At 40.6% G+C, this 13,038-nt stretch overlaps 1 pseudogene; it reads right to left on the reverse strand.

The window, feature by feature from the left end:
• Nucleotides 1–1,910: 1,910 nt before the first annotated feature.
• On the reverse strand, nucleotides 1,911–3,870 carry LOC143400294 (endoplasmic reticulum chaperone BiP pseudogene; annotated as a pseudogene).
• Nucleotides 3,871–13,038: the final 9,168 nt, after the last annotated feature.

The raw sequence follows: 13,038 nt of genomic DNA on the forward strand, positions 1-13,038 counted from the left end.
AATATGATCATACAAAAACATTGAGTCACAATATAGTTCACACATACCAAGAATGCTATTTTATTTTTGTCCCTTTTACATCATATTTTAGGCAAGATGATGAAACCCAGAAAATAACAGGAATGGACTAGTTTATAAAAACTGGGTATTTTATAAGTGAAACACATTCAGTCATCTACATCTCTCAAATTGCAAACAATGTGACTTACTATACTCTCAAAATGAACTTAAATAAATTATTGCTCAATTCTAATGACATATATGTTTTCACTGGTTGATAGTCCAGGTAGAAAAAGTATGCAAAGTGATTTATAAGTCAAAACATTTCATACAAAAGGATTTTTTTTGGGGGGGGGTACTGGAAATTGAACTAAGGGACACTCAATCATTGAGCCGCATCCCCAGTCTTTTTATGAATTTTATTTAAAGACAGGGTTACTAAGAGTTTTGCCATTGCTAAGGCTGACGTTCTACTTGAGATCCCGCCTGTCTCAGCCTCCCAAGCTACTGGGATTACAGGCATACATCCAAAGGAATGGTTTTAACCAAACCCTCATAATGTCAAGAGAAAATGCATTGAAATTAAAAATATCTGAAGCACGCATTTTTTAAGACCATTATAAAAAATACAAAAAAGGTTAAAAATGTCATAAAATAAAAATTTATACAGATAAAGTTAAGGGGTTAAAAACTATCAAATGTATTAAAATCATCTAAAGTCAAATAAGACATAATTTATCTATATAATTTAAATTATAATATTATATAAATATATTGCATATTATATAATACATATATAATATAAATTAAATACAATATATTTATATAACATTCTAATTTATATTATATAATACATTTATTTTATCATATATACATATAACAAAAATATATAAAAAACATATATAAATTTTATGTATATTAATATATAAATATATTATATATTAATAATATATTATATATAATTTATATAATATATTTACATAACATACTTATATATTAATATATAAATATATAAGTATATATATAATATAAATTATATATTACATATCAAAATGTTTATGATTCATATGTATTTAATATAAATTATATATAATATATGAAATACGTATATTTATATACACATATAATAAAATAATATATAAATTAAATATATAAATATTATTTTATTATATATAACATATTAATTATATATTATATAATATATTTAGATTTATATTAATTTATATTATATTACATATCATTGTAATGTAATTATATAATAATATAATTTCTATTATTAATAAGATAATAATACAATTATTATGTTAGTATAATTAATATTAATATGATATATAAAACATGGATTATATTATAATTATATATAAACAACTTATATCATATAGATATATGTAAATCTATAATATGTAGTATATAATATATAATACATAATATATAATATATAAATATATTATAATTTAAATTACATAGTTTAGTTATTTGGCTTTAGATGGTTTTAATGCTTCTGATAGTGATTTATCCCTTAGCTTTATCTGTACAAATTTTTATTTTATGACAGTCCAAACTTTTAGTATTTTTTTTGTTAAATAACAAACATTTATTTGTGTCACTTATGGTAGAGAAAAGTTCCTACACCAGATGTGCATGACCCAATCATTAAATAGAACATTTCTGAGGTGAACACACATCCTGACCCACATTTTTATATCCAGTTTTTTAAGATAGCCAATTCCTCCTCTCTCTCTTCCCCAAAACATGTGAGCAATTGCTCATGGAAAGCAGTAAACAGCCACTTGGGCTATGGCATTTTCAACTCCACTCTGAGGTGAAGATTCCAATTACATTCGAGACTTAAGTTCTCTTGGTTTTCTCCTAAGGAAAGTTCTGAGTCCAGTATTTACAATATTACAGCACTAGCAGATCAGTGTCTTTAACTCATCTCTTTCTGCTGTATCCTCTTACCAGTTGGGGGAGGGCCTACACTTCCATAGAATTTGCTGATAATTGGCTGAACAATTTCTTCTAGTTCCTTTTTAGTTTTGAAGTCTTCAATGTCAGCTTTTTGGTGGCTTTCCAGCCATTCAATCTTTTCCTCTACAGCTTTTTCCATGGTCTCCTTATTTTCAGAGGAAAGTTTGCCTCCCAACTTTTCTTTATCTCCAATCTGATACTTTAGAGAGTAGGTGTAGCTTTCCAAGTCATTCCTAGTACCAAGGCACTCCTTGCATCTTTTGTCTTCCTCAGCAAACTTCTCAACATCATTAACCATCTTTTCAATTTCTTCAGGTGTCAGGCAATTTTGGTCATTGATAATTGTAATCTTATTTTTATTCTCTTTACTTTTGTCTTCAGCTGTAGCCAAAAAAAAATAACATTCACATCTATCTCAAAAGTGACTTCAATCTGGGGGATCCCATAGGAGGAATTCCAGTGAGATCAAATGTACCCAGAAGGTGGTTGTCTTTTTTCAGGGGTCCTTTACCTTCATAGACCTTGATTACAACAGTAGGTTGATTATCAGAAGCTGTAGAAAAGATCTGAGACTTCTTGGTGGGTACCACAGTGTTCCTTGATATCAGTTTGGTCATGACACCTCCCACAGTTTCAATACCAAGCATCAGGGGACATACATCAAGCAGTACTAGGTCACCTGTATCTTGATCATCAGAGAGTACACCAGCTTGGACAGTGTCACCATATGCAACAGCCTCATCTGGGTTTATGCCACAGTATGGATCTTTGCCATTGAAGAACTCTTTAACAAGTTGTTGAATCTTTGCAATTTGAGTAAAGCCACCAACAAGAACAATCTCATCAATATCAGACTTCTTCAAGTCAGAATCCTCCAGTACTTTCTGAACAGGCTTCATGGTAGACCAGAACAGGTCCATGTTTTCTCTTCAAATTTTTCCTGAGTCAGGGTTTCAGAAAAGTCTTCTTCATAGAAGGACTTGATTTTAATTCTTGCTTAATGTTGAGCAGGCAGGGCCCACTTGGCCTTTTCTACTTCATGCTGGAGTTTCTGCACAGCTCTGTTTTCTTTCCTAACATCTTTGCCAGTCTTCTTTTTGTACAGCCTGATTAACACGCTGGTCAAAGTCTTCTCCACTCGGATGAGTATCTCTATTGGTGGCCATGACTTCAAAGACATCAAATTGTCAATGGGGAGAAGAGACACATAGAAGTTTCCACCACCCAGATCAAACACCAAAATGTTCTTCTCTCCCTCCCTCTTATCCAGACCATAAGCAATAGCAGCTGCTGTAGGCTCATTGATGATCCTCATAACATTCATGCCAGCAATAGTTCCAGCATCTTTGGTTGCTTGCCAGTGGCATCATTAAAAAAGGCTGATACAGTAACAACTACAAAGGTAACCTTCTTTCTCAAATAAGCTTCAGCAGTCTCTTTCATTTTAGTGAGAATCATAGCAGAGATTTCTTCTGGAGCAAATGTCTTAGTTTGCCCACCTCCAATATCAACCTGAATGTATGGTTTATGTTTAGGTTTCTCTTCCAACACTTTGAAAGGCAAGAACTTGATGTCTTGCTACAAAGAAGGGTCATTCCCAGTGCTGCCAATGAGCCGCTGGGTGTCGAAGACCGTGTTCTCAGGATTGGAGGTGAGCTGATTCTTGACTGTATCGAGGATCGGATGTTCTTCTTCAGGGGTGAAGGCCACATAATACGGCCTGATGCACTTGCCCTGATCATTGTAGATGATCTCCAGTGGCCATTCTTGAACACCCCGAAGCAGGAGTAAGTGGTCCCCAGGTCGATAACGACCACGGTACCCATGTCCTTTTCTTGTCATCCTCCTCAGCCGTGCTGCACAGAGCAGCAGAAGAACCGCAGCCACTAGAGAGAGCTTCATCTTGCCCTAGCTGTTGGCCACTTGCTCTCATCAGCAGACAGCCAGAAGTCGCAGGCAATCCAGCAACAGGGCGCAGCTGACAGCAGTGAGGTTTCAGGTCTCTCACACTCAAGATCCCTCAACTCTGTTCGTCTGTGTTGTCTCTGCCAATGTCTCAAACATTTTAGTATTGAAGTGCCTTTTCTTTCTATAATTGTATTAATTACCATATGTAAAAACTGACAAGTAGAATTCTAGTAAACACAGATTCACAAGCTTTTAGGCCACTATGTAAATATTAAAAAAGTTAAGTGAATTGCCAATGCTTCCATACATGCTATAACAACACAAGTGGTCAAAGATGCACTAGAACATTATGTGGGAAAAAAATATATTCATACCCAATCAAGATTTTTCAGGCACTTGCATTCAGAAGCATTTTATGAGTCAGCACCACGTTTGCTCCAAAATAAAGCTCATTTTTCCCTACTGCCCCTATTTGTTGAGAACAATATTATACATTAAAGATGAATTTACATAAATCATTTTAGAGAGAAAATTATTTTAAACTTAAAATTATAATACTTATTTTATGCATAACTTCAAAAACACAGAATTTAAAGACAATACCAGTGAGGCACTATTATTCTATATGACTAAAACACTATCATTCTATATGACTAGCAAACACAATACAAGGCCAAAAGGCAAAATATACACTTTGGCAATACTATACAATAGTGATTCTGTTACAACATTCTTTCATAAAATAAACACAATACATAAAAACAAAACAACAAAAAGAAAAACTGAATTTTGACAACCTACACAAACTGTGGCATTTCAAATTCAAGGTCTTGTAACTCTTCCATTTGTTTTAGCCTGAGTCCCTGGCACATTGGATTCATGTCAGGCAGGCCAACCTCCTCACAGTTCTCTTCAGGCTCAGCAGCTGGTTTCAAAGCATAAGCTGATGTGCTGTCTGCCTCTGGAACAGATTTCTCCACATGACTCAGGGGAGTAACAGCTGTGCTAGGAGGCACTGTTGCTGAAGGTGAAGCTGGTCTCTCCTCAGTCCCCCTGACTTTGCTGGTCAGGATAAGTGGTTTGTAAAATGTTGTCCCGAGATGGGGCTGCAGTGTTCTGGGTGCTCTTGCAGGAGCAAGACGGTGAGAATGAGAGGACAGTCTCACTGGTGCTTCTCTTGCTGAACTGGCTGGCGTGTTGGGCTGTGTGGCACCATTGGAATGGTCACCACTATCATTGATGCTCATTGTCACTTTTTCCTGGAGTACACTTGGCACAATCACTGCACTCATGCCAGTTAAGCTCTTTAGTTCACATTGTTGTTCCTGAGTTTTTTCTGAAATCTGCTGATCAAAACCATTAATTAGGGAGCCAACAGTAGTAGAGGTATCTTTTATATTAAGTCCTTCAAAGGTAAGATTCTGGCAAAACTTGTCTGAATTGACATTTCCCACATTTCTGCTGTTTTTCTCATTAGGAGAGCTTGCAAGATGGAACCTATCTATAGGCAAACAGAAACATCTGATCTTAGCATAGGCCTTGCTTGGCATAGGCCTATGTATATCATTTGTTGTCACATCAGATTTCAGACTAAGTGGTTTCATGGCATCAAATTATCTCCAGACAAAATTAGAGGGAACAAGGGCAAAGTTCCGATTATATACAAGATGCTCATGAAACTTATATCTGAAGGGGCAAAGACACCTTACCTGTCCATGTGTTCATCACAACACATTACCATGCAGTGATAAGCACTATGACTTACAGCTGGGTAAAATAAAGAATAGCCAAAGTATCGGCCTTGATCAAAGTCAAGCAAAGACTTCGTAATGTTGCGACAGGTGAGGGATACCTGGAGAAATGGAGGATGCCATAGGTGAGGAAGGATTACTGGAGGGCAGAGTGGAGAGTGCACCCCCCACCTCCAACCCCCCCATCCATGAGCTTGCTCTTCTGGGCTGGGGCGATGGAAGAAAGAAGTGCAGGGCACACTGGATAGTGGTCAAGCTGAAGCAGCAGGTGGGTGTGTCTCAGATGATCCTAAGGGACGTGGGGAGTTCATATTCTGTTTTAAGTGAACCCTCGACTGTGTCCTCTGTGTGTGTGTGTGTGTGTGTGTGTGTGCAGCATGAGTTATTCCTTCCTGAATACCTGAGTGCTTCTTTTTTCTGCATAATGTCAACTCAGTAAACCACCACACTCAACAGGAGGCAATGTGACTGCAAACTATCACTGTGACCATCTTGGAGAGCGTGCTATCCCCACACATTGATGATCTATGATGTGCAGTTCTGTAGTGTCCCTGTGACCATCAAAGTGCTTTTTAATCTTTAGTCATCTTAAAGTAATTCATATACAAACACAATCTCACCATGTGACTGTGAGTGTAGACGAAGGGAACAAAACACAGCCACCCTCTCCCAGCTGTAGTGACAGATCCTTAACTTGCTCTCTGTGGGGCTGAGGGTCTTGTACTTTGAGGTCCACTCCCAAAGATCTTGTCACTTAGCCTCATCCCTGGAGGATGTCTGGCCTCAGCCAAGTGTCCTCCAGTGGGTCTTTCGTGGTTTCATTGCATAGGCTGAAGGTGAAGGGATTTGGGAGAGGTGCCATGACCCTGGAGCTTCCTGTCCATGACAGGCTGCTCATCTGAGAGGGGATGACTCAGGCAAAGCTGGGGGTCCCAAAGCCACAGAGACCACTGAGCAGAGAGAGGTGCTGCTTCCATGGGCTGCCCTGGGCCCCTGCAGAATGGTGGAGATGGTGTGGACCTAGGAACCTCTGTGAGTGCCAGGACCTGCTGAGAGGGACAAGGGGCTGAGGAAGCCCAGGGGTTCATGGCACCAGTGTCCACCCAAGTCCAGAGGAGGAGCAGCGCTTCCACAGAGAGAGTGATCTGTCAACTTGGACCACAGAGCAGCAGCCCTGCCTTGAAGATGATAAATGGAAGGGTGAGGAGAGAGCCACCCACCCCAGAGGGGACGAGGAGGTGGGTAGAATGAACTGATCTTCTTCGCAGGGTATTGAAAGAGGCTGCAAATGGCCACACAGTGGTCATGGGATGCGACAGCCAAGGGAATAACTCAGAGCCTCCAGAAAGAAAGTAAACAGGACTAGGCGAAACACCCAGGAAATGAGGCTCTTTTCTGCTGGAAGGAAGCCTGCTAGCCTCACAGAATAGCATGGGCTGTAGTTAATATGTCACTGAAAGCGAAAATTACTTGGAAGAGAGGAGCCTGCCCAACAATTAGGACAGTGATGTCAAGCTCTGCACCAAATAGGACATTAAAAACATCAAGAAAAGGCTCCGGGCCCTGGTGCTGGCACCTATGTAAGAGTGCATTTCACAATGCTCAGTGCATTGTCATGATGAAAACACTCAAAAAACTTGGGATATAAGGAAATTTCCTCAACTTTTAACAAGGAACTTGTGTGAAAATCCATAGTCAACATATTACTCAATGGTGCAAGACAGAAACCTCTTCCATTACCATCAGGAGCAAGACATGTGTGATTGTTTTCACCACAAGCTAAAACTAGAAACTCTTCTTTTCCAAAAAGAATATTTTATTTTTAATTGTACATATTTATGGGATACACTGTGATATTTCACTACTTGTGTACAATGAGTAATAGATCAGGGTAATTAGCCTCTTATCCTTAAATGTTTATCCTTTCTTTGTATTGATAATCTTTGAACTATTCTCTTCTAGTTCATTTAAAAATACTTAATAAATAAGTTGTTATTTATTAAGTAGTATAGAGAAGTAGTATAGAACGCTAGAACTTATTCCTTCTAACTATTTTGGTTCCCATTATCCTAGCCCCCACTTTCCTCCCTGCTCTCTGTTGGAGTAACCTTCGGTTCACAGCTAGCAGCTACAAGCAGCTCAGAGTGCTAGGAAAACCTATGCTAGCTAGTACAGACCTGACAGGAACACCAGCAGGATGGGGCGCCCTGCTCTAGCCAGCCGTCTGTGAATCCACATCCTCAGCACTTGTGGTCAGCATTGTCAAGCTACCAGACTACCAGGTCAGGAAACCAAGCAGTCAAGTGCTTCAGGGAATGTAACCCCCCAACTCATAGCCCCCCTCCCGTAGGGTCAAAGACCCTTCCAGACTGCCTTCCATCATGACAGCAAGATTTAGGCTTCCTCATAGTGCGGTTACATTAGTCATAAGATGATTGGTTTATAGATGTTAAGGTGCTTATGTGTGATTGGTGGGCATGCCCTACCTGAACCCTATAACAGCTATATGCATTCCAAAAATAAATGAGCTGGCCTGGAGGTCAACTGAGATTGTCACCTGCCAGCTCTCAACAGCTCCCAGTGTTCCTGTGATGCTTTGACACCACGTCTTTACCCCCCACTCCCAACCCCCACTAAAGTAGCAGAGTAACCATTGACCACACTAGGAACCCAGGAACACATACACTCTACCCGTCCTCTATGAACACTACTCTGTTTTCTCCTTTAAGAAATCAACTTTTTTAGCTTCCACATGTATAACTATGAAACTCGTTAAAATCCTAGGGGAAATGCTTTATGACATTGATTTGGCAAGGATTTCTTGATAAGATCAAAATAGCAGGCAACACAAGGAACAAAGGAAGTAAATTGTGTTTCACCAAATTAAAAACTGTGCATCAACAGACACAATCAGCATGGTGAAAAGGCAATTCATGGAGTGGAAATAATTATTGCAAATCATATGTCTGGTAAGGAAGTCATATTAAGAAAATGTAAGGAACCTGCAAAGCTCAACAATAAAGAAAAAAAGTCAACCTAAGAATAGCTATCCAAGTCAACAATGGGCAAAAGACTTGAACAGACTTTCTCCCAAGAAGATATACAAATGGCCAATAGACATATCAAAACCTATTCCACATCACTCATTATTGAGGGAATGCAAATCAAAAGCTCAATGAGACACCACTTCATATCCAAATGGATGCCAGTTATTCAAAAGGCCCCCAAACTGTAAAATAACAAGTGTTCACAGGATGTGGATAAATTAAAGCCCCTGAGCATTGCTAGTGATGACAGTATGAAGGTCCTCAAAACTTAAATGTAAATATCTATCAATTTTAGAAGATTAAACATAGAATTACCTAATGGCATGTCATTTTAACTACTGGTATATACCTAAAGGAATTGAAATCAAACAGATATTTGTAAACCAATGGCTATAGAACCATTATTGCTTTTAACCAAATGGTAAAAGGACCATGGGAATCTAAGTCCATTGGCAGAGAGCAGGATAGCAAAGGAGTGTGTGTGTGTGTGTGTGTGTGTGTGTGTGTGTGTGAGAGAGAGAGAGAGAGAGAGAGAGAGAGAGAGAGAGAGAGAGATTAGTTAGCCTTGTAAAAGAAATGAAATTCTACATAACCTGACCTGGATGCAAGAGGACAGGCATCTTTACAGGAGGAGCCTGGAGGAGCACAAATCCCCTGAGGCAAGTGGTGCAAGGGCTGAGGACTCTCTGTCCCAGGGGGCGTGGAGTTTCATTTTGAGAGGATGCATATCTCTGGATAGGGAACATGGGGACAGCTGCCCACAGATGAATGCACCTAAGGCCACTGAACTGTGCCCTGCAACAGGGAAAACACAGATTTTACGTTGTGTGCATTTTGCCTTAGTAAAGTTATCATGAATGGATCATGTATGGATCAGTTTTTGTATAAAAATGATATATATATATATATAAATATTAATTTAGAACCTTCATGTGAGTCTATGTGCAAAAATGTGGTAAGGTTATTGACAAATAAACCATTTATTGTCTTGTGTTATTGTTTATCTCTCTTCCCCATGTTTTTTTCATATTTACCTAGGTTGTCTACACTGGCTCTCATTAACTCTATGAGTAACCTTGCACTTAACAGGATAAAAATACATATTAAGCTCGAGAAATAATAACTGAATCTCTGAGCTCCATGCAGCCCCTGCCTTGCTTACTCTGTGGCCTCAGACCTCCCTTCTTATCTCCACCATGTAAGAAGTTAGAATAAGGTATTCTAGATATTTTTCATCTATACAATTTTGTTATCCTGTTGACAAATAGTTGAACTTATCTTTAATCTTGAAAAACTTATATGGTGATCTTACTTTGGCATGCTTTTGAGTTTTATTTGAAAGTTTCAGGAAAAGGGAAAATTTCAAAAAAAAATTCTGAACTTTTTAACACATTTTTGAACACTTTCAAATTCTCCCCAGAACATTGTTAAACCTACATGTGAGTAATACAAAAGTACGCATTTAAAGAAGATATTTCACAAATGAATCTAACTTACAAGTACAAGAATTGTTTCAGATGCTGCAGGGCATGGTGGCGCACACCTGTAATCCCAGCAGCTCAGGAGGCTGAGACAGGAGGATCGCACATTCAAAGCCAGCCTCAGCAATGCATTAAGCAACCCATTGAGACCCTGTCTCTAAATAAAATACAAAATAGGGCTGGGGATGTGGTCAGTGGTCAAGTGCCCCTGAGTTCAAATAAATAAATAAATAAAAGTAAAAAGTTCAAATAAATAAATAAAAATAAAAAGAATTGTTTCAGTTGCATTAACAAATCAGAAACGATTTAAATTATATTATTTAATCTCTCCCATTTTCCTCAACTAATGGAGGCATACCAAGACAACCAGCAACAGAAATATAAGTAAAACAGCCACAGGAATGACCTATTCTGTAAATTCTGTATCATAGGCAATGAGGTTTACCAACCGATCGCAATAGAGGATGCAATACAATCTCAAGTAAAGGAAAGTAGTGTTTGATATAGGAGGTCCAGGACATGCAATTCCCCGGGAAATGTGGAGAGCCACCTTATCTGGGGACAGTGAGGGGGAGGGAGCTGCCTCCAGGAGCTTCCTGACTGCCATCATCCCCATCTGCAAGCTGGCCAGCTGCTCTAGAGAGGCTTTTCTTCGGGAGTTCACGCCCACTAACTTTATCACTAATCATATTCCCAGGTTTTTCTCATGACAACATAGCGGAATAAAACGGTGACTTCCAGACGTTATACTGGGGGAACTCTAGCCCCCTTCCGCTGGCCAGCCGTGATTGAACTCTAGGAGAGTGCTCCAGATGTGCCCTAGAAGCTTGCTGGCAAGTGAGCAGATGCTGCTGGGAAGACCGGAACACGAGGAAGATTATTAGGACTCACTCTTTCTATTAGAAGAGGAGAGTCAGACTTTCAAAATCGGAGAGGTGCAGGGCATCCGCAGTTCACAGTGAGGAACCAGTTAGATCCCCAAGAGCAACGAGGAGCAACGGAACCCACCAAATGCAGATGCTGTAGCTTTGCGGTTTCTTTTGTCACAACCTACAGCATGCCTGACAAATGCAGCACGTGTTTTATTTCTCATCTGTCAGCCTCTGTTGGAGAGTCTGACAGGCATTAAGAGGTCATTAACCCCTCACACGGAAAATTAACTCTGTGCAGACAAATGCTTTTGCAGCCCGTCCTGAGGGCACCTTTGTGGAAGTGTCACCTTGGGCACATGGTTGTCCCTAGTCTGCTAGGGCATTTCGCCAGGGCGTCTCTGAGCGAGCCTTTCACTTTCTCGTTGCGCAGACTGTATATGAAGGGGTTCAGCATGGGCGTCACGATGGTGTTCAGCACGGTGGCGAACTTGTTCACGTCCATCACACCGCCCTTCCGCGGGCGCACGTAGATGAAGATGGAGCTGCCATAGTACAGCGTTACCACCGTGATGTGCGAGGCGCAGGTGGAGAAGGCCTTGTGCCGGCCCTGCGCCGAGGGCATCCTGAGCACCGTGATGATGATGCAGGTGTAGGACACGCCGGTCAGGAGCAGGGAGCCCAGGAGCAGCACCGCCGAGGAGGCGAAGTCCGCCAGCTAGGCCAGAGAGGTGTCCGCGCAGACCAGCTTCAGCACCAGGGCGCTGTCGCAGAAGAAGTGGTTCACCACGTTGGGACCGCAGAAGGGCAGGGGGGCCGTTAAAACTGATGGCGCCAGGATGGACAGAAAGGCGCCCACGTAAGACCCCAGAAGCAGCGCCGCGCACGTCTGTCTGTTCATGATGAGCGCGTACCTCAGTGGGTTGCAGATGGCGACATACCGATCAAAGGACATGACCGCCAGGAGGAAGAACTCGGTGGACCCCAAGAGGAAGTAGAAGAAAGACTGCGTGAGGCAGCCCACAAAGGAGATGGCTTTGGTGAGGGAGAAAGTGTTGGCCAGCATCTCAGGCACCACCGTGGAGGTGATGGCCACCTCAAGGAAGGAGAGGTTGGCTACAAAGAAGTACATGGGTGAGTGCAGGCGACGGTCACAGCACACTAGAAGGATGATCAGAGTGTTGCCTACTAGAGATGTCAGGTACATGAGCAGGAACACAGAGAAAAGAAGAATGTTCACGGGTTTCTCATTCTGAAACCCAAGCAGGATGAACTCAGTGACCCTGGTCAGGTTGCTCCCATCCATGCAGCTTCCACTTCCACCTGTAGTGAAGGAAAGAGGGGTTCATTGCCGTTCCTTGCATATCGCCCTGGAGGCACTCATCCTACCTACATGAATTAAGCCCCTTTTGTTTTTTATGGAGGGAATCATAATGAAAGCAAATGATTATTATCCAGTGTTCAAATAGGCCCTGAGATGAGCCAGGGAAGAAAGAGAGCTCATAACTGAGACACCCTCCTAATAGCAATGAGTCTCAAGGACTTTATGACAACTTCCACCTCTCCTTAGGAAAGCTGTGAACCTCTTGTGATGGGGAATCCAGCGGCTCTCAAGACCTGTGGACAACTGCATGGACATACTGTAGTGCCCACCCTCTCAGAGGCCAAATATTCATTTACAGTGCTGACAGGCACAGCTGCAATCACGACCAACTCTACATTAGTGCATAGATACAAAGTGTCTTGTAAAGTTATTTTATTACCAATGAGAAAGAAAAATATTGAAAAAACACAACTATACACAATCGCATAATCGGTTGATGACCCCTTTGCACCAACCAACACTGTCAAATTGGCCACTAAAATAGTTAAAGTCAGCCTTGTGCCAATTCCCCATGGAATCTGATGTCATTGTGCATTAAATGTTAATAGAGCATTCAGAAGTAAGTAAAAGATCGAAAAATACAACTTTTAAAAATATCACTGTTGTTTATTCTTATCTTGGAATTCAGAC

The sequence above is a fragment of the Callospermophilus lateralis genome (genome assembly GCF_048772815.1).
Source record: "Callospermophilus lateralis isolate mCalLat2 chromosome 5 unlocalized genomic scaffold, mCalLat2.hap1 SUPER_5_unloc_1, whole genome shotgun sequence".
Classification (NCBI taxonomy): domain Eukaryota; kingdom Metazoa; phylum Chordata; class Mammalia; order Rodentia; family Sciuridae; genus Callospermophilus; species Callospermophilus lateralis.